Here is a 25,932-nt window from a genome sequence, read left to right on the forward strand (position 1 = left end):
ATATTAAATTTCATATGATTGTACTGTGTGTTCGGTTTACTCTGACACAGATTTTGTGTTCTATAATATGATTCTTTTGACTAAACAGATCTGTTTCTAATGACAAACTCTGTCTATATACTGCTGAAATACATAGCTTTATATCTACTGGATCATACAAAAAACATACAATTTGACAAACAGGATTCTAGATCTAGGCTGCAAATTGGGGGCTTTTACTACTGTTTTCTCAAAACTAGAAGATAGACAGTTTGGATCTCTGCAGGTGAAACTTGCCTGCTGATGGTGGTCAGAGGGCTCCGTGATGAAAATTGTATGGCAGCCTCACTTCTGTCAGTCTGCCCCAGGGCAGCTGTGGCTACAATGCAGCTCACCACTGTCAGTGTGTGAATGTGTGTATGAATGGGTGAATGACAGACCAAACATGGATGGCCAAACACCATGCCTTATGCAAAAGTAACGCTGTGCATACCGCTAAACACATCATACGCAAAGTGAAGCATGGTGGCGGTAAATGTTCATGTGAAGATTGATGGAGCAAAATACAGAGCAATCCTGGAAGAAAACCAGAATGACTTAGTTGAAAACAAATTCATCTGTTAGAAATGGTCCAGTCAAACTCCAGAACCTTTACGATATGTCTGGGTCCCCTCATATACCAATTTTTCCCAACATCAGTCACTACAACATCTTGCAATATGACTCTAAAGGTTCTTGTCGCCTAAGACAGACCCTGCCAAGCATTACAGATCCCCTGACTGGACAATGTATTCTTTACAAACCAGTACAGAATGAAAGTAAGTGTATTTGAATTACCAACTTTTTTTAGCTTTAAGAATTATAGAAATAATAAGTAAAAACTCATTTGTAGCAACTGGTTTGCATTTAAACTAACTATGTTGCCAAAAGTATTCACTCACTCATTTAAATCATAGATTCTTAGTTCCATCTCCCTCCAATGTCACAGGTGTATAAAATAAAGCATATAGCTACTAAAAACCTTTGTGAAAGAATGTGTTGTGTTCAGGAGCTCAGTAAACTCCAGCATGGTACTATGATAAGATGCCACCTGTTGCAATAAGTCCTGTTCCACTAAATGAATCACAGTCAACTATGATTGATAACAACAGCAGCTGCAACCAAGCCTCGCATTACCAAGTGCAATGCAACATGTTGGATGCAGTGATGTAAGGCATGTTGTCTGTGGACTCTAGTACAATGGAGGCGTGTTCTCTGGAGTGATGAATCATATTTGTTTGTCTGGCAATGCAATAGATGAATTTAGGTTTGGGAGTTGCCAGGAGAACAGTACTTGTCTGACTGCATTGTGTCATATGTAAAGTTTGGTATAGATGAGACTATGTTGTTATGCTGTTTTTCAGGAGTTGGTTCAGCCCTTTAGTTCCAGTGAAAGGAATTCTGGTTAATGTTTTGTAGGAAGATCTTGGAGATGGCCCTTTCCAACATGACATCTTACCTATTGACAAAGCAAGGTCCATGAAGACATGGATTAGCAAGTTTGACTGGCCTGTACAACACCCTGATGACAAAGTGAAATAACTAATTTGGGATAAATTAGAATGGAGTCTGCAAGTCAAGCCTTCTCATCCAAAATCAGTGTCTCACCTCAAAAATGCACTTCAGCAAAAATGATCAAAAAAATCTCATATTCACACTCCTAAAGTTTTGGAAAGACTTCCCAGGGGAGTTAAAGCTGTTTCACTGCAAAAGGGAGGAGGTGCTGGGCAACATCATATTAAACTTTATAGATTAAGAATGGGGTGCAACTCAAGTTCTTATGTGTCTGAAGGCAGGCAAACAAACACTTTTGGAACCATAGTATATTTTCAGTATGAAATCTTAGTATCATGACTTTGCACAAACTGGGCCTGGGGAAACTTACCCAAACATATAGAAATCAAATCAGTATCAAAACAAGGTTATTCTAGACCTACTATGCAGAACATTGTTCTTAAGAAATTGAAGTCAGATGTTTTCATTTAAATATAATTTATTTCTGTTCTGGCCAGACATTGATTCATATGATTTAAATTAAAATCACACTGGTTATCCGTCAAAGGCAGATTACTTCCTGCTCCTCCACATTCATCAAACCCCGGACAAGTTTGATCTTGAGTATATGCTCTTTCCTGGCAAATAAAGTAATCCTGTGCTCCCCGAAGAATCACAGATTTGTCTGTGATGAAATCTCCAAGCTGGCCTCTAAATATTTGCCTGAGCTGTATTTGTGTGAGCGTTTCATTAACGATCAGAGCTGACAAACATGCACACTCATTGACCCCAGTCATCATGGGAGAGCCTGAGACAGCAGGACACATTTTGTGTGTATTTGTTGAAAATGTAAATGCCTCACATGAGGAATTGATGTCACCAACAGAGGAGACGATTGGAGTGGAAATGAATCTGGTATGGTAAACATTTTCCATAGCCAACGCTCCTGGCTGTTATTTAAGGTCCTGTCAGAACTTGAAAGTGTAATTGATACAAATTCTAAAGTTCAATTTTTACAGTTTACAGTCACAGAAGGTTCAGAGCTTCAGATTGTTTAAAATTGCACTCACTCCCTTTTCATTATAGCGCGCTAGTTTGAAAACATTAGTTCATCAAAGGGTTGCTCCAAATTAGAGTTTGAGGAACTCAATTTGAAGGAGAAAAAAAGTGTTTTTCTTCCACTGAGAAAAGCCGAAGTCTCGGTTATGTTTGCATTTAAATCGAAACAGGCCTACTTTAAAGATGCTTGCTGACTGCATAAATTCTCAATTATGGAAACACGCATGACCACAATCAAACAAAGCAACATAATTAGTTTGTTCCCAGTGCTCTTGGATTGTTGTGTTCACCCCATTAGATATTAGCAAGAAGGGCAGCAGAAAGGTTGAGCAACTTGTTGTGCATTTGGACAGAGACAGAGAGTCAGGCAGAGATGGCAGGATGATTTTAATCTGCCTGAGGAGCTAACAGAGGCAGGCCTGTTTTTTGAGCAATTGTGTTGGATGACTTCCAAGCAAGAGGGGAAGCAAGTGGAGATATCCTCAGCTGCTCGTCACTGGCAGGTCAGCAAGAAGTCTCCGATGACCCTCCCAGGACTGCCCAGGACCCACATTTCCTCTGGTCCCTTTAAATGACAGATAAACACTAGCTAAATCCAGGAGAAAAGAAAATGGGAAGCAAAGTTATGTAGTAGTTTATTTTTTTTTTTACCAAAAAACGTTTCCCACCTAAGTACTGGCAGTACTGGGCCTCTAGTAGGTTGTCTTCCTAGATTTTCTGTTATTCAGCTTTAATCATCTTCCATCAACTCCTGTCCCTGCTAAAGAAAAGTTTAGCATGATGCTGCCACTACCATGGCTGAAATAAAGACATTCACCGAAAAACTGGATTCATATTGAGATTCAATCACACACAAGTGAACCCTGTTTACTAATTGTATGACTTCAAATGGCAAGCAGCTGCACTGGATTTTATTTACAGGTATTAGAACTACGGGGGCTGAACACAAATGTATACAATTCTTTAAAGATTCTATTAGTAAAAACCAAAAAGCACTAAAAACATGTATGATTCCATTTCCCCATCACCATTCATTAGACTATATTGGCCTACTTAATGAAACCACAACATATACAGGTCCTTCTCAAAATATTAGCATATTGTGATAAAGTTCATTATTTTCCATAATGTCATGATGAAAATTTAACATTCATATATTTTAGATTCATTGCACACTAACTGAAATATTTCAGGTCTTTTATTGTCTTAATACGGATGATTTTGGCATACAGCTCATGAAAACCCAAAATTCCTATCTCACAAAATTAGCATATCATTAAAAGGGTCTCTAAACGAGCTATGAACCTAATCATCTGAATCAACGAGTTAACTCTAAACACCTGCAAAAGATTCCTGAGGCCTTTAAAACTCCCAGCCTGGTTCATCACTCAAAACCCCAATCATGGGTAAGACTGCCAACCTGACTGCTGTCCAGAAGGCCACTATTGACACCCTCAAGCAAGAGGGTAAGACACAGAAAGAAATTTCTGAACGAATAGGCTGTTCCCAGAGTGCTGTATCAAGGCACCTCAGTGGGAAGTCTGTGGGAAGGAAAAAGTGTGGCAGAAAACGCTGCACAACGAGAAGAGGTGACCGGACCCTGAGGAAGATTGTGGAGAAGGGCCGATTCCAGACCTTGGGGGACCTGCGGAAGCAGTGGACTGAGTGTGGAGTAGAAACATCCAGAGCCACCGTGCACAGGCGTGTGCAGGAAATGGGCTACAGGTGCCGCATTCCCCAGACCTGGGCTACAGAGAAGCAGCACTGGACTGTTGCTCAGTGGTCCAAAGTACTTTTTTCGGATGAAAGCAAATTCTGCATGTCATTCAGAAATCAAGGTGCCAGAGTCTGGAGGAAGACTGGGGAGAAGGAAATGCCAAAATGCCAGAAGTCCAGTGTCAAGTACCCACAGTCAGTGATGGTCTGGGGTGCCGTGTCAGCTGCTGGTGTTGGTCCACTGTGTTTTATCAAGGGCAGGGTCAATGCAGCTAGCTATCAGGAGATTTTGGAGCACTTCATGCTTCCATCTGCTGAAAAGCTTTATGGAGATGAAGATTTCATTTTTCAGCACGACCTGGCACCTGCTCACAGTGCCATAACCACTGGTAAATGGTTTACTGACCATGGTATCACTGTGCTCAATTGGCCTGCCAACTCTCCTGACCTGAACCCCATAGAGAATCTGTGGGATATTGTGAAGAGAACGTTGAGAGACTCAAGACCCAACACTCTGGATGAGCTAAAGGCCGCTATCGAAGCATCCTGGGCCTCCATAAGACCTCAGCAGTGCCACAGGCTGATTGCCTCCATGCCACGCTGCATTGAAGCAGTCATTTCTGCAAAAGGATTCCCGACCAAGTATTGAGTGCATAACTGTACATGATTATTTGAAGGTTGACGTTTTTTGTTTTAAAAACACTTTTCTTTTATTGGTCGGATGAAATATGCTAATTTTGTGAGATAGGAATTTTGGGTTTTCATGAGCTGTATGCCAAAATCATCCGTATTAAGACAATAAAAGACCTGAAATATTTCAGTTAGTGTGCAATGAATCTAAAATATATGAATGTTAAATTTTCATCATTACATTATGGAAAATAATGAACTTTATCACAATATGCTAATATTTTGAGAAGGACCTGTAGATGCTTATGGTTACAACATGGCAAAATATGCAGACCTTCAAAAGGTATGAATGCCTTACAAAGCACTGGAATCACTTTAAAAAAAATTTACAAACATTTTTTTTTAAACAGAAGATATCTCAGAAAAGAAAACAAATATGTTTTTGTAATTATTGGCACAGCTTGTAATCTTCTTATCGATTGGAGAGCATTGTTGAACCCACCTGTAATTTACATTTCTAAAACAGGTGCCGGCACAAGTTGAACTATGCAAATTAGCCTGCAGGTAAGGTTTAGTACTTGCAGACCTAAATGAGCTGTTTAATGTTGTGGAAGGTAAACACTATGGCAGACCAGGGAAGGTGTTAAAGCACTGAAAATGCAAGACATTACCCACAACACCTAAAAAGAAGAAAACAAAGTTCCACTGGGTTCCCATGAATCCCTAATTGGCACTGTCAATGGAAATTATGTGTTTGTTTGGTGCATTCGCATGAAACTATAAAGGCTTTTGCCTGAAGAAAGCCATCATATTCCCACAGTCATTGAAAAGAAGGGGGGCTATCTGTCAGGTAAAGAAGCAGGATGGGTGGCTGTTATTGTCTTTACAGAGAATCTACAGGTGGACAAGGACATTTTCAACACTTTTCTCATTCCATCAATCCAAAGTAGTGATGACGATGATGTATCTGTTTTCTGAGATTTTCTCCATGGCAGTCAGAGCAGCTCAGTAACATGGTCAGCAAAGAGCCCGACCTATATCCAACTAAACATTTATGGTAGAAATGGAGTAAAAAAGAGAAGCTAATCAGTCTGTATAATAATGTTGAAACCTGATTCATTTATGTTGTCTTTCATCAGTGAAGTCCATCCCTCAAAGAATTCAAGATGTCCAAAAAGTCAAAGAAGGCGTGACAAACTTCTTTTTTTTTTTTTTACTAATGACTCAATACCTTTGTCGTCAGCATTGAGGGAAACTATAATTTGTAAAGAACACAGACATGCAATTAATTACAAAAATTTTGAATAAATTTTAGGTATGTTTTAAGAAGTCAAACTATTCAGCTAATAAACAAAATAATTTTTGATATATGTGATTTTTTTTTTTTCTTTGCTAATTGAAATAACTGACTTAACATCTCCCATGAGCATTGATTCTGTATCTGTGTCAAGATACTCACAAGCCTGAAACTTTTCATGAGCCTCTTTGCACAGTAGAACAGATATAGAGATAAGGTGCAACTAAGGTGATACTAGTTCCACTACAGGACAAAAAGTATGCACTGTCCTGGATGCTTTAATAAAACATTTTAGAATAACTTTCTCAGGGTTCCTGGATGGCAATAACAACCGTGTCAAAACATACTTACATTCACGTGCAAAATGCAGATAAATAGCCTTAAACAAATGGTGGAAATATTTTTGTTCCTTTTGTGTAAACATCCCTGGGTCAGAACAGCAAACACTAATAAAAATATCTGACAAAACAATGCATTCTACTGGACTTTCATCATCTGGTGACCCACATTTTAAGACGTTTGACCCTGCTATAAATAAAGTGCCACAGATCCCTGTGAGCCTGTGCAGAACATCTGTAAAAAAAGTCAAACGCACTGTATGTATGGCGAGATTCCTGCGAGGACAGCACTCAGCAGCGCCTGGCATTGTTAGAAATTTGGATTCTTAAGTCCATATGGCAACTTCCTTTGACCTGCTTTCCCATCCCCGATGGATTGTCAGGGCTGTCAGCCGATAAAGAGTCATTTGACTTGCTATAACAAGTTCAAAAAGCTCTGATGACGCGCCGTTGATCCATGGAGAATCGGTAAAGAAACACCCCTGCCGTTCTGTGCTATCACTTCCACAGAGATAGTCATATTATTTGTGAGGAAATGGGTATGCTAATTTCTTTTTATGGGGAGGGAAAACATACACTTTCTTATTTAGGAAAGAAAATCACACGCGTAAACAAAGAAAGTTGTATGGGAATCTGGGGCGTAATGGATGCTTATTAAAGTTGATAATACTTCGTGTTGGAAGATTAAGAATTAAGATAAAGACAAATTGAGCAACAAGTATCGGTTTATTTAAAAGAAAGAGAAAAAGCAGGGTTGAGTTATAATAAAATGTGGGTCTGTTTTTTTTTTTCTTTTTTTTTTGGTTGGTTGGAAAAATATTCCGAACAGGCTGCAGTTAATTCCTGAATGCAATTAAAGTAATAATGGTTTTAACACGCTGCGAGTTGCGGATTATTCCCACGCACAGATGGAGCGCCGCGCGCTCTCCATCAGAGTGACCATCCGCTTGTCTGTGCCTCCCGCGCGAACGGACAGCGCTGGGGATGCGCGTGCGTGTGCGCGTGCGTGTGATCCGACTCTGGCTTGTGTGCTTGGGGTGTGCTGTTTTATAAACCTGACCCCTCTGCTCCCCACTGCGGGCCCACGTCCGATTCTGCGGTCTATCCTCAGTCAGCGGCGTTTATGCGTCTTTCGGTGCGACATTTTGAATAATCAAGGCTGCGCCCCATCACTAGCTGTCAGTAGCACAGCCTGTCTGTCTGTCACTCTCCTCTATGCACTTAATATTACAGAAAACAAGCCGTCCGTTCAGGAGAGCACTTGATATACTTTTTCCCCTTTTATTATTATTACCAAACCGTTCCCATAATTACCCCATAATCATTATATAATCCTTCAACAAAGCCTCCATTGAAGCCCTGTCTTTTGTCAACGCTGGGACACTGAATCTATAATTGCATTATTCAGCCTCTTCCAGCCTCCCCCCTATATGGAAGCATAATATATCAAAAACACGGTGCAAGGGCAGCTTTTAGTTGCAGGAAACACTCGAGTTCTGCGGGACGTCTCTCTGTCTTTCTGTCATGTGCTTTTATTCAGCGCTTCAAAAAAAGTTGAGCCAACTTTCAAGTTCCTGTTAGTATTTGTGTTTGACTCAGACTGAAATAGCAGTTTTTAAAAGCTTCGAGCACCTGCGCAGAAAATTCTTCCCGCTTTAACCAAGAGCGCACTCGCACCTTTATTCTCAAATAATTTCATTTTAGCGCAGCAGGCATAAATCCGTTAAATTGGTGAAAGAAAAAAAAAAAAGAAAAGGTAAAAGAGGCTCCCCTGGGAGCGGTCCTGCGTCTGTAAGCGCGGGGGACCCGCAGCCCAATGAGGCTTATTTACATTAAATACGCCACAAGGTTACAGTGCAGATAGATGAGCGTCATTTTTATCACTCATTACTTCTCTTTAGCGGTGACTGACGCTCGGGACGCAGAGGAGGAAACGCTCATTTATCCAGGAGTTTCTAAAGGCCAGGAGGAGACGAGGATGAAAGGGATCTAGGACAGCTGTCCTAAAAGGTAAGGAATGTCACTTTTTTGGAGTTATTTGGTGTGTTTGCAGGGAGGGATGTTAAGGCTGTGCCAACCGATTCTGATCGCCCCGAGCCTCCGCTGGCTGCGCCTGCACGGCTTAGAGCAGGGGGCACATTGCTTTCTTTTATTATTAATATTTCAATAAAAAAGCGTCTTGCTGTGTAGTTTAAGGTCAGGAACTAGGAAGTGTTTTAGGAGCGTTTTATTTCCGTCTAATGTAAGGACCGAGAGAGGGGGGATCGTGGCTCCCCTCGCCGCTGGGTTCATCAGCTGCTCTGACGGCGGATACCGCAGGAGCAGCGGGCTCTGCTCTCTACAGCAGAGCGCCTCTTGCAGCCACCAGACAGGGGGAGCCTGAGCTGAGAGATAGAGGGGATACGCTGCTGATGCCTGCCGATCCCAGCCGGACAGAGAGCGGAGGACAAGTCCTGATAAAGCCTTGTTTGTATTTCTCTTTATGTCTAAGTCGGAATACGCGGAGGAGCGTGGAGTGGACAGACTGTAACGCGTCCTAAGCGCACTTTTCTAACACTACCGTCCCCGCAGCAGCAACATGATCCCGTCAGATCAGACGGACATGCCTCGCTGTTCACTGAACACTGTTCTTCTCGACGCGTCGCTTGGGCACCGGAGTCGGCAAATTTAAAAAATAAAAAAAGGTAAGAAGTGTGGAGCTCAAAGCAAAGGGGTCTCATTGGGGGGCTCTGGGGGGCTTACTCAGGCTTGTTTCTGTGTGTGTGTCGCAGCGGGGGTCTCCTGATGTCTCCCCGAATCATGATTAGAAAATAAGGGTGCAATTATCCGGAGCGAGGGGTCGTAAAACAGCAGCTGGGACCGAGAGAGATGGAGCTGCTCGGAAGCGACACCTTGCAAGTCTCTGCGTGCTGAACTAGTTTCATTTAGAGCAGGAAATAAATAAACGCTAAATGTCCATTACTGCTTTTTATTTGTTTTTGGTGGTGTTTTTTCCACAAAGCTTGTGCGTAAAAGCCGTTGACTGCGCACGGCTTTGCGACGTTGGCGCATTACGGATCAGCGGCACAGCGTGGGACTTTTACAGAAGTATGTGGCCGTGTTCCCGGCTGCTTGGAAAACTTTAGTTTTCCCCTAACCTGCAATGTTCTACGCAGTTGGGATTTGAAAACAGCGGGGATAAAGAAGTTCAACTTTGGCATCACGTGTCCAAGATAAGAAAAGAGAGAAATAAAAGCAAACAAGCAAACTTCTGAGATGGAAGAAGAGCCGGTGAAACCTGCCATTTTGTGCACCGAGATCGACCTCTGAAATGAATAATCCGTCTAAGCCTTATGTTCCAATGGTTGAAGCGCTGACACTGACCCATTTTGTTTCTGTTTTGACAACACTTTGTCAGGGATGGGAAACGTGTTCTGAAAAGGTTGAAGTAAATAGCGTGTAAATAGTTCAGAACAGCTCACAAGGCCATAATATACCACTGGGGTGATCAGACAAGATTTGTGTTTTGTCCCTGTTTTCAGAAAAAAACCACGTTTTCCTATAATTATTGTAATATCCTGAATCAATAAAAAAAAGTTAAAAAAAAACAACAACAAAAAAAAAAACAGCGAAATAAGTCTTAACTTTAACTATCTTCAAAATCATTTATTATGTGTGAATTTAAACGGGCAGTTCCAAATTAATAAATAAAGAAATGAATTCAATTATGCATGACACCGGGGATGTTTGAGCTCTGTAATCCCATTTAGAGTCCATGTCACACCGTGCGTCTTGGGTGGGAAGCTGTTTCCTTTCCCTTTTTTCATTCTTGGAAGTAAAAGTGAGCCCTGACTGATTTGACCCCACTTACCTCCAACCAGCTACCAGCCTTATGAAAAAAAAAAAAAACTTAAATATCTCCACAGACTGTCACATTGTTTCCCTAACATTTTCCCAACTTATCCTGAGTCCCCTCTGTCCCCTAAGACCCCACCCCCTCCCCCCCACCCCCCAAGTTGCTTCCTCCTTAGATTCATTGTGCATGGAGAACTGAATAAATAGATGGACTGTACGGGCTGGGATGCTGTCATTGTGTAATGGTATGCACAGGGCGGATATTGTGTCTGAAATAGTGTCTGGGCGTAAACCCCTTTTGTCAGTCTCTTTCAGTCCTTTATCGCAAGAGAAATATGAAATGGATGACACTGCATAGCTGCCTCACAGACCTGCTTGCCCTTTCCCTGCAACTCTCTGCTCTGCTACAAGCTGAGATGTTGTCATTCTTTTTGGGTGAAATATTTGAGAAGACTTCTGGAAAAAGGCCTTGCTTTGCTTTGCTAGACTGGCCTTTTAGAGGAATTTGTGTTATGCATTTAAGGTATCCTCAGATGTTGCTTAGTTTAGTTTATATTTATCATGCCTGCCTCTAAATCTCTTCCTTCACATATGTACAATTTGCATCACTGCATCCTGACCAGGTGGTTATAAATGTCAGAAAAATCAGGCTTTTAAAATTGGGATAATTGTCTTAATCTGTTAGAAATCGGACATAAAGATTCCTGTTTTTAAATGAGATTTTTAAAGAGTGAAATATCTCACACACAACAGCATGAGGAATTTGCCATATTCTCGTGCTGCAACTTTCTGACTGACGGAGCTCGAAATCTGCTCCCAAGAGTCGCGCTGTCGACGATCCAGCGTTGAGCCGCTTTCCCACCTGTGCCCGTAACGGTGCTGCTAAGGTTGGGGTAGGATGGAAGGGGGTGGTTTTGGGCATGGACCATGACTGACTGTGCTGATACACATCTTTCAGCTGCAAACAAGGGAGAGAGAAGGAGAGAGGAGATGGCATGCAGAGGATGGCATCAAATCAGTTCTCCTTTCAGCATGCTGTCAGTCAGTCATGAGGCCCACTTCACTGAAGCAGATGTGTTGTCAGTCTGACACATGGTCAATTATTTGCATGTTGACGTTTTATACAATCAGATAAAAAAAAAAAAAAAAAAGGAAAAGCGCATAGGACAGTGTAAAAAGGCTTCTAAAATTGTACAGCCAACATGCAAGCACAACCATGCCCTGTGATTGGGACTCATGCAACTGCAAGAGTTCCCCGACAGATCTGCAGCCTCACTGTGGCTTTCCGACCCCCCCCCCCCCCCCCCCCGTTCTCATGTAATTATGGGGAGAGGGCTCCAGCTGCACAGGCTGCAGGGCCAGGTTTTCCCATCCGCTGGGATCAGGGCAGTGGTGGGCAGGCCGGATCAGGCCAGCTCTGCTCATCAGCCAGCCATTAATTGATATGTGCAGTCATTGTGAAAGCAGCAGCCCTCCTGCCTTTTTTTGGTTACCGGTGCTAGATGGGTATGGGCTGGATTTTTTTCTACTGTTCATTTCCACCCTGGTTTCTGATCAGTCAGTCTTCCTTATTGCGCTTGCAGAGCAAAGTGGCTCTGTGTGGGTGTGAGCTGTGGTGACTCTAACATACATGGATCAGGCAGAGGGTGAGCCTTACAACTCCTTGACCTTGATCTCTTGAGTTTAAGCCATGAAGGGGAGCAGGTTGTTTGGCTCGACATGCAGTTGCCTTGCATAATGACAAGAGCACATTAGAGATTTCTCCGACTAACATTCCAATAAACCTCCTAAAATAAGATTCCTTCTGTTGGTTAGAAGGTTTTCCCCACCACAACCAACAGGTTATCATGTCTGCTGTGGGGATCAAAGACAAAGGTGCCTATGACCTTTACTCATATCTTAGCTGCTTGTAGGATTTCATTTGGCTGAATGAATTTATGATACGTAATCCAGAGCATTTACATCTTAAAACCTGTAAAGTTAATTATTAATCAACACATCAGATATAAGAAAAATAAACAAAAAGATTCAGTAGTAGGGATCTGGAAGAGCAGTGGGCTGAGATGGTGGAGCGGAGGCTAATCACAGATGTCAGTTTGATCTAAGAATAAAGAGTGTAGGGCAGATGAGGCGTTGACAGAAAGGCTCGACTCAGTCCTCTCATGCCAGGGTGCCATCACAAGGAGCGTCTGCCTGTCTGGGCAGAAGGAGGAAGTGGGGTTGAGGGGGGGAGTGGGGGCCATGGCAAAGTCTGGATGGAGTAAGTCTGAGAGGGAGAGCTGAGTATGGAGGAGGTGATTTCTCCTTATCAGATGAGTCCCAGAGAATGTGTGTCTCTGCACATCAGTTGAGTGTGTACATGGTCACAAGTTCCCAGTCCTCACCCTTTCCCCTCACAACTTGCAATATTCTGCCTCTTTTCCCCAATGTCCCCAAAGGAACTCCTGAACATTTATGCAGCATTGTTTGGCGTCGGTTTGTGTCCTGCTTGTATTTTTTCATTCCTAAAAGTTTGTTTCGGATTGTGAATTTGTGGACGTGTTAGGCGATGTCAGAGCTGTTTTTTCCCCTTTGATGCGTTGAGGAGAACTGTGTTTTCAGCCGTGTCATTTCCACAGACAACAGCTTAACACAAACCGGCAAGCGCACATCAATCAGAGGTCCTGAAGCAGAGAATTGTTGCTGCTTAGCATTCAGCTGCACCCTGCAAAGACAGTGGTAAATGCTTCCAACCTTCATGAGATGGAAGCTTGTGTGTGGGTGTGTGTGTGTGTGTGTGGGTGTGTTTGTGTGTGTGTGTGTGTGTGTGTAAAGCAGGTCCTGTCTATCACCCCCTTTCGTCTACCATCAATGACTGTGAGACTCATGTCGTGCCTGCTCTTTAGCTGCGTTACGTGTTTTTGGATGTGACCTCTGTAAACTTCCAAACCTCTGCTAATGAGTACATGAAACGATTCAGGAAGGGGGCCCAAAAAAAACAGGCGGGGTTCAGAGAAAGGTGGGGGAATTCTGCGGAGAATGCGCTCACCTTTAATTATGATCAGGAGGTTCTCACCAAAGGATGGAGGCGTTTTCCGTTCGGTGGAGCTCATAAATCTGGCCCCGGATCTGCTGTACGGTGAGCCGAACGATTACTGTACACCATTGTAGTGCACGTTCAGCCGCCTCTTCAGCATCTCATTTGCATAATTGGATCTTTAATGAAACTTCCCTGGAAGAATGAATAAGAAAATGGATAAATTTAAAATAAATATAAATAGAAATGACAAAACTAATGCTGATAAAAGCCTGGAAACGTTGTGATCGGGTTTTACCAAAGAACGCTCCATCAAATAATATGCGGACTTCTTTTATACAACTCTTTTGTGAGGTGTGTAAAGGGAAAGGTGGTGCAAACTGGAGGTAGGAGAGGGAGACGGAGCAGTGCAAAGAGAAAAGAAAAAAAAAGATTGACCTGCTGTGGCACAGGCGCTTGCACATCAACGCCAGTGCTACAAATAGGATGAGAAGTGACTGTGAAAGCTGTACATTCCCAGCCAGGTCTCGCGGGTTAAGACTACAATAGCGGGATATTCTGTAGCCCAGGGGGGGATTTCAGCTCCTCTTCTGTCGACACTCATTCCACCAACTTGTTACTCGGGAAAGATAGCTCTTTTGTCGGAGAGCTGATTCCTTGCCTGCCTGCCGGAATTCCTCTGCTGCAAATATTTCCACCAAGACAAATTAGTACTATTCTACTTTACTTAAAGTCCACATATTTGAAAAAAATATATACTGGGAGAAAATGCATTTGTCTTTGCTAAAAGTTTTTTTTTTTTTTTTCTTGCTTCTCATTTGTGGTTCCAGCAGGGCATCCTTGTTTTTGTGTCTCTATCCTGCATCAGGGTTTGAAGGGCAAAACCTTCACCTGTCAAAGGATCCATTGCTTAAACGCTACAGTCGTAGATTAAAAAAGTACACATTTTAATCGGCATGATGTGAGAGAGACTGTTAGGTAAGCTCTCTTTTGGCGATAAGTACCGTTTTACTCCGAAGTGGAACAGACAATTGTTAATCGAGGACTAATGGTAAATGATGGTGTGTTAAAACGTGTTTGAGAGCAAGGATGTTTCTCTCTACCTGTGTGTGTGTGTGTGTGTGTGTTTGTGTGTGTGTGTGATTGTATGTGTGTTTCCACTCCACATCTGTATGAGTGGATCATGTGTCCGAGTGGTTTATAGGTGGTTTGTGGGGCAGGATCTCCTTAGTGAGGTAGTGGAAAGGTGGGCAAGGTTCAAGTACCTCAGACACTTTGATCGCAAGCAATTGCAGTGCCTGAGAGGACCCTTCAAAAGCCTTCTTATCGCTCTTCCCCTCGCGCTGTTTCACTCTTTTTTTGCCTCTCCGGTGCCGCCTGTCAGCCCCCCACCATCTTTGCCAATTGTAACCCTCATTTTTTCCTACCTGCCTTCAGTTTTTATGTCTTCTCCTCTTTTCATTCCTAATGTACAGCTTTATTTCAGATTGTGAATCAACAAAAACGTATAAATAAATGATCATTTGGACTTACTGTTAAAAGAGGCATTATATTATTAAGAGATTTGGTTGTTGTAAATTGGTTTTGAGCCTGTGTTTTGGTCATGTGGTATTATGAGCCACTCTGACGTTTGTACAGAGTCAAAGGCAATTTCTCCTTCCACCTGTTTTCTCCTTTCAGAAAAGTTTCAATCACATTTAACAGGGAAAAAGGGTTGCATTTATTATTCAAAAAGCTTTTTTTGGTAATTATTCGGCTGTGACTCCACAGTCATCTACTATCCCATTTGATGCTTGTTCCCTTTTAAGTTTGAACCATGTATTACATTTAAAAATAAATAAATACACAGGTTTGGCTGAAGTACACATGTAAGATTGCAATGTCAGTGTGTGAAGCTACTACAATGTGTGTTATAGTAAGTGTGTGTCTTATGTTATTCTTACATTTAACACCCCCCCGCCTATATGACGAAGAATAATGACAGTGAATATGAATATGATTGGCTGTGATGAGGGGGAGAGGGGGAAACAGCACAGCGAGGAACACAGAAAGCAGAAGGAGAGCAGCAGAGAGGCAGAAAAGGAGAGATGATTTACCTAACAGATTCTGCAGGCTTCCCTCTCAACAAGCGACTGCCAAAGATCCTGCGAGCCTGAATTGATAAATTCACTTTGATAAAAGTCACTGAAATGCCGGCCTGTCTGCACACCTCTATTAAGTGCTGGTACATTTGTCACAACCACTGGAAGTCAAGCGAAGGGTTTTAATGTCACATCGGGCTGAATTAAACACTCAATCGAAAGCTGTGAAAGGTTTACGTTTTTATTCCAAGTGACAGTGGTGGTGGTGCAGCTGCAGCTGGTGTGAAGGATTCCTCGTCTCCGGTTGATCAAGGCAGTCATTTTACATTTTACATTTTTCTGTTGGGAAATTTGGGATTATTTCCCACTCATTTGAGCCCGGGTGCTCATTTTGTATATTATGACTTTGAGCAAAGGAGGGTGTGTGTGTGTTTGGGTGTGTGTGGGTGTGTGTTTGTGTGTGTGTAGGGAGCAGCGTTGTTCATTTCATGTCTGGCATTATTTTTGTAATTTATTATTATTATTATTAATATTAATCAAGAAAAATTAGATCTGTGCCGCATTAATCATCAACCCTGCCTTAATATAACAAACCAAGGGAGCGTTTAAAAAAAGGCTGCATTTAAAAACGCGGCTTTCCCCCCGAGAAGCCCTTTAATGCCACATTACTGTTTCCCATTTATGCAAAAGTAAATAAGTAAACCCAAAAGGAAAATGAGCATTCCAGGCATTAAACACACAGCCTTCTATAAACGACTGGCGCAGCCTCGACCACATCTCCGAGGCAAAGCTGCTGTGAGACCAAGGACTGCTACTGTGCCTTTTTTTAACATAGAAATAGGTAAATACATGTCTTCTTGTTTAGCTTTGCAACTATTTTAGGACAGCAAGTTCAAAAACAAAGTCTCCTTTCATGGTTCTAATTTTATGGAGCTTCAGTGATTGCTGTGAGAGAATGTGGTACCTCCTTTAAATTTCAGAAAAAATCAGGGAGAGTTCACTCCTCGGTTTCTATCAACACATCTGTTCTCCTAAAAATCTTGCTACAACACATTTAAGCATAACAGCAAAACAAAATGGTGAAGTTGGACCTGCTCCATCCATGGAATGTACAAATAACCCCTCATGACTGCTGACTAAATCTTGAGCAGAAAAATACTTCCGTTACTCATACCTGTCACAAACAGAGCAGAATGCGCAGCTGTCATTAACCAGAAAACAGATCTCAAAAGAGAGAACAAACCAAGTCAGTTGCTTTGGCCATTTATGGAGGAAAAGCATGTTTCATGATTTCATTTCAATATTGAACATCTTGAAATATTTTTTACTTACTTATATTATTTATGTGATTGGTCATGCAATAATAAATCAGCAAATGGAGATTCACATCATGTTCCATTAACCACCGAAATAACACTATGAAGAAGTATTTCTGTCCACCTTTTGGAACAGCACATTTAGAAACAGGAGTTGTGTTAAAACCATGCATTAGCAGGGTGCAAACGTTCCTCAGCTTGTGAAGTTGATGCCTCCTGGTGTTTTATTTAATCAGGTAAAGCATACATTGCATTTGTGTGGGTGCACAGGTGTGACAGTGTGTGGCTGTGTGTTTGCTTTCCAGGAGCTGTCGGTCTTTTCATGAACTACTTTAAAAAAGTCTTGTTCAAGGTGGGAAGCTAATAAAATTTATCTATTATTTATCTGCGTTAGAGCTGGGGTTGAATTTGAAAAGAGAGCGCTCTAATGCGGGAGAATTCCCTCGGTGACGTGCTCCTTTCTTTAATACCTCTCTTTTGTCATATAAGACGAGCTCCTACCTCTGTAGAAAAAGAAACCTAATTGATCTCGACCAATTTCAGTTTTTTCAAATTGTCTTCTTCTTTTGCATCTTTAAATGGCTTACCTCATCCAGCCCCCACCTCCTCCTACCACCCCTGCTTATCTTACTTACTTTTGCTTTTTATTCGGTGGCGTTTTAGTCTGCATTCTTATTGCTGATCATCAGCTGAAGTTGTTTTCCTCACATCACAGCTGAGTTTCTGAAAAGCTTTTCTTGTTGTACTCACACACTTTTAAACATAAGGACTTCGATTTGTTTCCTTTAAAGGTTGGTCCTAATCACTCTATCCCAGTTTGGCCTGCAACTTGGTTAAAGCTGTTGTTTTAAAATGTTTTCTGTAGTTCCTTATATCTGCTACAGATCAAGACCAATCTTGTTGAAGATTTCAAAATGATCAGAATCAGAATCAGCTTTAAATGATCTCAGTAGTTGTATATTTCCTGGTTTAAAACATGACTAATTAATAAAGTATTAATTAAAAGCGCATAGAAAGAGTTACAGTGAGTAAATGTGTTTGCCTCGGAGCACAATTTTGTTAAAAAGTCATAGAAACGATAAGTATGACTTGTTTAAACAAGGTGTGATAAAAGATTTCAAAGTGAAAGGCAAAAAGCTCTCTTTTACTGGTTAGAAAAGGCATCTGCATGAAAGCTTTTAAAAGAGAACATGAACTGCATCACATTTTTTTGGTTTTTAAGAAGTTTTAGGTTGAACTTATTAGCTAAATGAAATCAGAATTTTAACATACTTTTATTTACTTTATTTAATTTTATTTGTATAGCACTTTTCAAAAAAATTCAGACACAGGAGTCAAACAAAATTATAAGATCAACCACTTAAGTTCCTCAAACCAAGTCATTTAAAGTATATATTTTGGTCATATGTGCTGGACCACAAGGTTCTGTCCTAAAATGTTGAAATCATACATGAATAACTGGTTATAATCCTAAAGAAACAGAATAAGTGACTATTTTTATGCCATTTTTACATTCAAAGGTTAGCAAAGGTTAGCAGTAATAATTTAGAAGAATTTGCCAGTAGTGACACTTGACAGTCATGCTGGAAATCTATTATTGAATTTATTGTGAAACGTCTTTTTTTCCAGTGACTATTTGGCTTGCTTTTAACAGATTTCTTTAATAATTATAAAACAGCTTATTGACACGGCTGCTTAATATCCATTAATATATGATTATATCCCACAGATACAAACATTTCAGTTTGAGTTGTGAATTACTACAATCGGCTGAAATGGGGCCTTTATCAGGCTAACTGTCTTCCGCCTCCTTCCACTATATACAGTACATTTAAACTAAGCCGGGACAAGAACATTTTGGGAACAAGAAAACAACATTCTGCTAAAGCACATACATGCTTTATGCTACAACATTCATGTTCAAAGTCTGTTTCCTGGTTTCACCATAGATTGATTTGGGACTGAAGTAGATACTGTTGACTGTGGTATTCTAAATAGTTGATGAAAAGATGGAAAATAACAGAACAAAAACTATAAAAAAACAAAGAAACATGTAAAAAAACATGTTTTAAATCGCTACTGCTGGAATGTAAAGAAGTAAAATTTTACTTATTACAACAGAAGACATTTTTATCTCTTGTTGCTCCGTTTTTCAGCTGCTGAAACACATTGTAGCATGCTTTCTTACCCCACATTGTCTTTAAGCAATTAAAGTAGGTCTTCCAAATTTAAAGAAAGAACTACAACTCATATCCCCCATTCAACCCCTTACATGCCCACCCAACAGCAAGACAATCTCATGACAGAACTGCTTCATATTAGAGATAGAGGTCGGCTCTACACTTCTGAAACTGTGCTCAGGTTTGTTTCTCTCTCTCCCTCTTGTAGCCTTCATGTCTCTGATTGCCGATCAGCCACCAAAGGGCTTCCAGGCACTCTTTCTAGATTCCTGTGATTAGAGTAAATGGCCGACCCCCCTGTTTTTTAACCAGAGATCAGAATTGGTTTGCAGGGCAGGAGTATGAGGAACCGAGGAAGGTAAGGTGAAGAGCTTGGGACACCAGTGAGACCGAGGATGCTGAAAATGTTTGAAAGAATATGACAAGTAAAGAGCAAAAGTAGAACCAAAACATGACTTAAATTCTTGGTCCCTTAGACTTAGACAACTGGTCTCTGCAAAGGTCCATACCAGTTGGATTCATGGATAGATAGAAAATTAGAATTCTGTATATTTTATTTATAGTATCTATAGTATGAGAAAGTACAAATGCTATGCTAGAAATCAGCAAATGACACTTGTATACCATTGATTTCTTTGGCATCTGATCCTCATTAGTTTGTTTTTGCAGATAGTGAAGTAGAAAAAGGTAGTTTGTGCCATATGATAGAAATTATAATGGAATGCATTTATTTTTTTTAAACAGGGTTTAGGATATGACAGAAGTTCAGTTTGCAAAATCTAACACTGAATTAATACATTTCATGTTTATTGACTAAACATTCTAAACTAAATTAACAGCAGCATCATGAAATCGTTCAAGTTCACGTATCATTTGTTTAATAAAGTAGCATGCCAATTAACTACTTTTGCCAGCTTATTTATATCAGCTCCTAACCCCTTTGCTAAAATCAATTCTGTTTGGGAAAATTCTTAATAGAGTTGTTATCATTTACAATATGTTTTGCTTTAGCTTTTGAAAACAAATGATTCAGTCATTTTTAATTTTTCAGCATATCAGCTGACATAATTTCACAAGTAAAATAAAGAAAATAACACCTGTACAATGGTTGTAGTCATCTGTACAATGGTGTTGGGGAAAATGACAAGAGATAGGATGCATTAAGCTGGAGTTCCTTTGCTTTGCTTGTCCGTGCTGTACCTTTAAACCCACCTGTACTCTCTCCTAGCCTGAAGGAGGGTAGGACACAGTTACAACAGAACCAGGGAGCAGACATAATTCAGTGTGATCTCATTTAATGTTCAAGGAATGAGCCATCTGTTTATATTGTTAAGTTTAAACAGAGAGAGCTATACATAATTACAAAAAAACAAAAGTACACAGCTGTCAACTGGTTCTCACCTTGGAGAAAAAAAATGTTGCAGTTCCTTATTGTACAAAGCAGTTGTTGTCCCAAAGGTTTCTGAGTTTACATGTTTAGCTTACAGACATATGGAGCACATTAGGGAAGTGCACTCATTTCAAGTTTGCCATGTAAAAAACACCATTGTCCTTCAAAATTGTTAATGCCACTCCTAAACGCACTGATTCATGAGTGACATTTTTGTCTTTTGTTAATGTTATCACAAGTGAATCAAATAAAAAAAGTCACCCTAAGTGGGTAACCTAAACTGTAAAAAAATACTTGTGAACTAATGACATGGAACCTTTATGACAGAAAATTCACCAAAATTCTAACAAAAAAAAATATTTACGTGTGAAAGTAGAAGTAGAAATTTGTTCAACCTTTCAGCTTTCTTGCATGATTTATTGCTTGCTATTAGAACTATTTAATGGACATGAATTCATGTGAACGACTTTTTAAATTAAGGGAATTCATTTTTCTGATCTCTTTTTCATTTCACCTGCTTAAACCAGATGAACTCTGTAGTATTTTATGTAGAAGTATTGTATTTGGTGCCTGTTGTTTGTAACCAATGAGAGAAAATAGAAGTTATCATGAAGTGAAAGCCATTGAAGCCAGATATGTATAATTAATATGTATATAGACTGAAAAAAAAAACATATTCAAGAATTAAGAAAGGAAGTAAAGTGGCCTTCTCTGCAGTCACTCCAGTGAACCATGGGCGGTTGCGCAGAGTGACATTAGAAAGGGCAAGTGGGGATGTGGGGTCATAAGCACCAGATAAAATATATAACATATATTGCTTTTATGAATTTGCAGTTAATGGGGAGCTGCACCCCCTGCCTGGAGAATAGGGGGACTATTTCACAGCCTCTGAACAGGGTGATATGGCATTTTATCCTGTCCCAGAACATAGAGGATTTCCTGCATTTTTATTCATTGGGGGTGCAACAGAAGGTGGGGCTCATCCAGGCCACTATTCATGCAAGAACCTCCACCTAGCTTGAAAATGAAACTGCAATGCTTTTGGTAGACTGGGCTACATGTTACAATTGTTCTCCAAATGTTAAGGCAAATTACAACTAGGCTAAACTTTCTTTAAGTGGCAATTTGCGCTTCAAACCCCCCCAAAAAGTACATCATAATTGCTGGTGGACAGCTTTGCTGATAGTGTGCTTAGCAGTAATGCATCAGTGTCAGCCCTCAGGTGCTAGTGTCTTCCTCTCCCTGGAAGATGTGTGCTTTCCCACGATTTGCTGTCATTCTGACTACAGCATGTACCACTACCTGTGTGTCTGTGTCTCAGTCCATGTTGGCAGGAAGGGGGCAGCTAGGGAAGGGGGTGGCAGTGTGTGTGTGTGGGGGGTGTTTGATTCAGCCGTTACTTGTGTTCATGCGGAGCCCGGCAGAGGTCAGTCTCCTCCTCAACACCCCTTTTTCATCTAATTTCTGAGGCTGCGGGCGACCGCTTACTGCGCTTTTGTTGCCAGAGGTAATCTGTGAAGTGATCTTAATTATGGAGGTTCGGCCTGTCCCCCCCCACCCCACTACCACCTCTTCCTCTTCTTCTTCGCTCTCCTCTCTCTCTGTCTCTTTTTCTCTCTCTTCCTCTCTGTACACACTTTTAATCAAACAGCATAGTTAGCTCGTAATGAGGGCGAGGGGAGCACGTGCGGTTCTGCTTACACATGCTGCGAGGCTTCGAGGAGGAGGAGAAAGATGGATGAAAGGAGTGAAGAAGGAAGGGAACAGTCGAGAGCAGATGATGTGCATTTTTCGTGACAGGTTTGTCAAGAAATGTTTCAGTTAGTATTGAATGATAAAAATAGCGGTCTTTAATTTCTCTGTCAAAGCTTGTTGAGAAAGAAATGTCAACTATAGAATTTACAAAGAACTCTAAAATCTGAAAAAGCTGAAACTTTTCATTAAAGACATTCCCACAGGTAGTCCTGAGACACCATATTGTATACAAGAATTGTGACAAAGTGGAGTGACATGGGGAGACGTGTTGCACAATATAGACTCCTGATGAAAGCTGAAAAAGTGACCGAATGGAGAGAGCTGTAGGTTTAAATCTCAATGTGGAAATGTGTTTGTTTTTGTGTGTGTGACAGACTGGCATATGCAATACTTATGTTAGTTGTTTCCAGGTCAGGATTTCAGACATAATGACTTGCTTGGGAAAGTAAAAAATGTGGAGTCAATATTGAAGATCCTGAATCAGCTCAATGGCTTAGATGTACTTGCAATTTGCATCACCCCATTGGTGTAGCTGAAAGACCTCAAGACCTCAACAACCTTGAGATGTTCCAAATGTGGTATGTCCATTAGACAACAATGCCAGGAGCCACCGTAAGGACCAAGGCCAGTAGTGCAGACTGTGGTTGTAGAACGAGAATTGTGCAGCCATTACACCAAAGCAAATTAGCTGAATTGTTTTGCAATATAGGAGGACACTGGTAGTACCCAGAGAAAGTTGACACATGCACTGGGAGAACAAACAAACCAGAGGAAAAATTTAAACTCAACTCCTTCCTGCTGTGACGGAACAGTGGTAACCACTGTGGTCTAATACCACCCTAAGTGGGTAACCTAAAACCATAAAAGCACATAAAAACTTCAGATACAAGTACCTGTTCCTTCCGCTAGATGAATGAGGTAGGGGGATCTTTCAGGTCTAAGGTAGGTTGTAGGTTTCTTCCGAGGCTGTATGTGTGTGCACTTGCATGTGTGTATAGTGCTAATTCCTTCAGGGTCAAGAGGAGGGGCCAGGGTTAAATGCTTTGACAGGGTAGGTCAACAGTGATTAGCTGCCTTCTGAACTAATGGCTGGATGCTGAGGAGGCAACAGGAAGTATAGGAGAGAGAAAGGCGAAAGGTGGACGTGCACTTGGGTTACAAGTTTGCTGAAATCATTGTGAGCTACTGCCATGAACAGTGCTGCCCTCCACCCCCTGCAATCCCCTCCTTTCCTCGTGTTGCTATATTATTAAAGGTTGCCTCAGTGCTTAAGTTAGATGAAGCAGATGGCCCTTTTCATAAATCATACTTTTAAGATGATTATAGGCATTGCCACCCTCTGTTCTCCCATCAGGTTCAGAGGTTGTTTTTTTTTTAAACACAAAGAAAATCTCATTGTGTGGACAAGAATACTTCAATTCAAACCCTAAGATTGAACTAAAATAATAAAATAATAAAGGTAAAAAAAGTAAAAGATAAAATTCAGTACCACATCTATTCTCTCCTCCTTCATCAGCATCGCCCTCCCCTGACATGTTCTGTTCTGAGCTTTGCACAAACTTATTCAAAACAGGATGTTAAATATATAGCATTGGCAGGGGGAGGGGGGAGTATTCTGGGAAAAGAGGCAGCAGAGGAGTGATCATGGGGGTGTGTGTGCATATGCACATTGGATTATGTCTTTGCTGTTGCACTATTCCTTGATGTATGCACCATGTCAGGCAGTCATTGTCTCCTGGGTAAAGAATGATAGTTCAAATACCTAGCATCTCTCCCCTGGTGATCCAAATGCTTGCCTTTGAAGTTTTTCTAATCCATCTGTCATCTTCGAGCAGGGAGGGCACATGTTCTGTACCGCTCAATTACCAAATTCTCTTTTTGCCAACTACAGTGAAACAGGAGGCACATATTATAGGTGACCCTAAAAGAAGCAATGGTGTTTGGAGGTGAATAATAAGAGAGAAAGAGACAGATGAAGGAATTGCTTGAAATCCTGCGTTCCTGACTTTCTCACGCACTTGATTGTGTCCCCTCTCTGCCTCTCATAACAGGAGAACAAAGCCTGTTTGTTGTGGGTGGAATGCCTAAAATGCTTCCTACTGTTAGAATTATGAAGCATTTGATTGAATGTGTATTGTTGCAAGGACTTGGTGATTTTGATAATTTTTTTAAGTGCCTTAGATTGTTATTCGGCTTCCCCGTGAGAAATAATAACCAGTCACCTAATCAAATTCCATTTGATGTAAACATTTAATTTGTTTTAAAAGCTGGTCAATGCCTTGAATAGCTATGAAGAAACAGAAATGTGTGTTTTGATTATTATTATTCATCACGGTGGTTTACAGACGTATACTGAATGGAGTTTTTGTCAGAAGCTGGGTGGAGTATCTAATGAAGTTTGTTGCAGTTCTTGGTGTTAAAATCGTCTTTAATTAGTCAACGCTTTGTTGTGCATCACTTTAAAAGTGCCACTGAGCGTCCAGAAGAACTTCAGATGGCTGTTGGAAAAATAGCAACAGCAGCAGCCGCAGATTGTGGCTCCAAAACATATTTCATTTACATACGCCACAGGCCTCTTTTAAGGCTTCTACCTTTTAATTCTTCTTCACATTTAACACCCGATGCAAAACAATAAAAGCCTCAGATCTCTGTGTCAGGATTCTCGTTTACATCGAAATCCCCCCCCCCAGCCCTCCCCTCATCAGCCCCACCATCCCGAAGCATCCTCACTGGGAAAGAGATGAAAAGATTGTTTTGAGAAACTCGAAAAGATATTTGACATTCTTTTGTTGTTTCTGAAACTTCCAATATTCTGCTGTAATTGTTTCACACACGTTATATATATGTCTTCATTTTGGGGAAAAAATGGGGGGAGATGAAGAACACATCGGCTTCTTTCTTCCTGAATAAAAGGCAGCAGAACCCATCTGGTTGGGTGATCCACTGCTGGCCCTCTCGCACTCATCGCTGAAATAATACTCCCTCTAATGACTCCCGCATATTCTGAAATCTCCCTTTTGAAATTGGTCTTGGCAGATTATTTGCAGGTACTTGAGTTGCATCTGTTTGCAATTTTGCAAATGTGGTAGATTTTAATGCCAGGCAGGGCAGGGGCGGCAAGTGGAGAAGAGGCTATTTTAATCTTGGGGATAAGACTGGCGGTCTGTATGAAAGGTTGCAGGTAGTGGTCTGCATTACATGTCAATATGTTTATGCGGACCAACACTATTACTTTCCTTATTCATAATTTGTAGCTGCTTTCCACAGAAGGTGGATAGTTGATGTTACATGGCAGTGTAATCCATTATATCACAGTGCAGAGTTGCAGTTGAGGCATATTTTGCATTCTCCTAAAGAAAATAATCCAGAGTGGTAAAAAATCTTGTTTCACTTTTGTGGTGAATACTAAGCATCACTGTGTTTACTGAATATTTGAAATTCTAAAATCCAGAGATCCTTGGGTGTCTGGGAGTTTGTCCCTGATTTATATGGCACTGATTAGCACAGCTAAAGCAAAGCTGAAATCATTGTGACTGCAGTCCCTATTAGTTCAACCATGTGGTGAGCAGCTGACCAGCTTAAGCCTGTCCCCCTCTTTCACTACTTCCCTCCCCCTTTTTAAAAACTGTAATAAGGTGCCCTATTGTCCTATAGCAGGGAGCTACAGGGGCCACAGCCGAGCCCACCCGGCTGCCTGTAATTGCATAGGTGGTTACAATTACATTAATTACATATTTCATCAACACTGTTTATCCAGCCGCATGTTAAATGAAGAAGCCAAACTTTTCTTCTGTTTTTGCCCCCCTAT

At 41.0% G+C, this 25,932-nt stretch overlaps 1 protein-coding gene across 5 annotated transcripts in view; it reads left to right on the forward strand.

Annotated features, from left to right (window-relative positions):
* The first annotated feature begins 8,028 nt into the window (after window positions 1–8,028).
* The window catches only part of znf536 (zinc finger protein 536), a 247,619-nt gene continuing 229,715 nt past the window's right edge, over window positions 8,029–25,932 (forward strand). For 2 of the 5 annotated variants that reach the window (XM_047362958.1, XM_047362959.1), the window contains exon 1: window positions 8,029–8,562. The gene's annotated coding sequence lies outside the window, so the exon portion shown is untranslated. Of the gene's footprint in view, window positions 8,563–8,595; window positions 9,237–25,932 lie in introns of those variants that run through there. The other 3 variants (XM_047362957.1, XM_047362961.1, XM_047362960.1) reach the window with 3 other exon arrangements.

This window comes from Girardinichthys multiradiatus, chromosome 4 (assembly GCF_021462225.1).
Source record: "Girardinichthys multiradiatus isolate DD_20200921_A chromosome 4, DD_fGirMul_XY1, whole genome shotgun sequence".
Lineage (NCBI taxonomy): Eukaryota > Metazoa > Chordata > Actinopteri > Cyprinodontiformes > Goodeidae > Girardinichthys > Girardinichthys multiradiatus.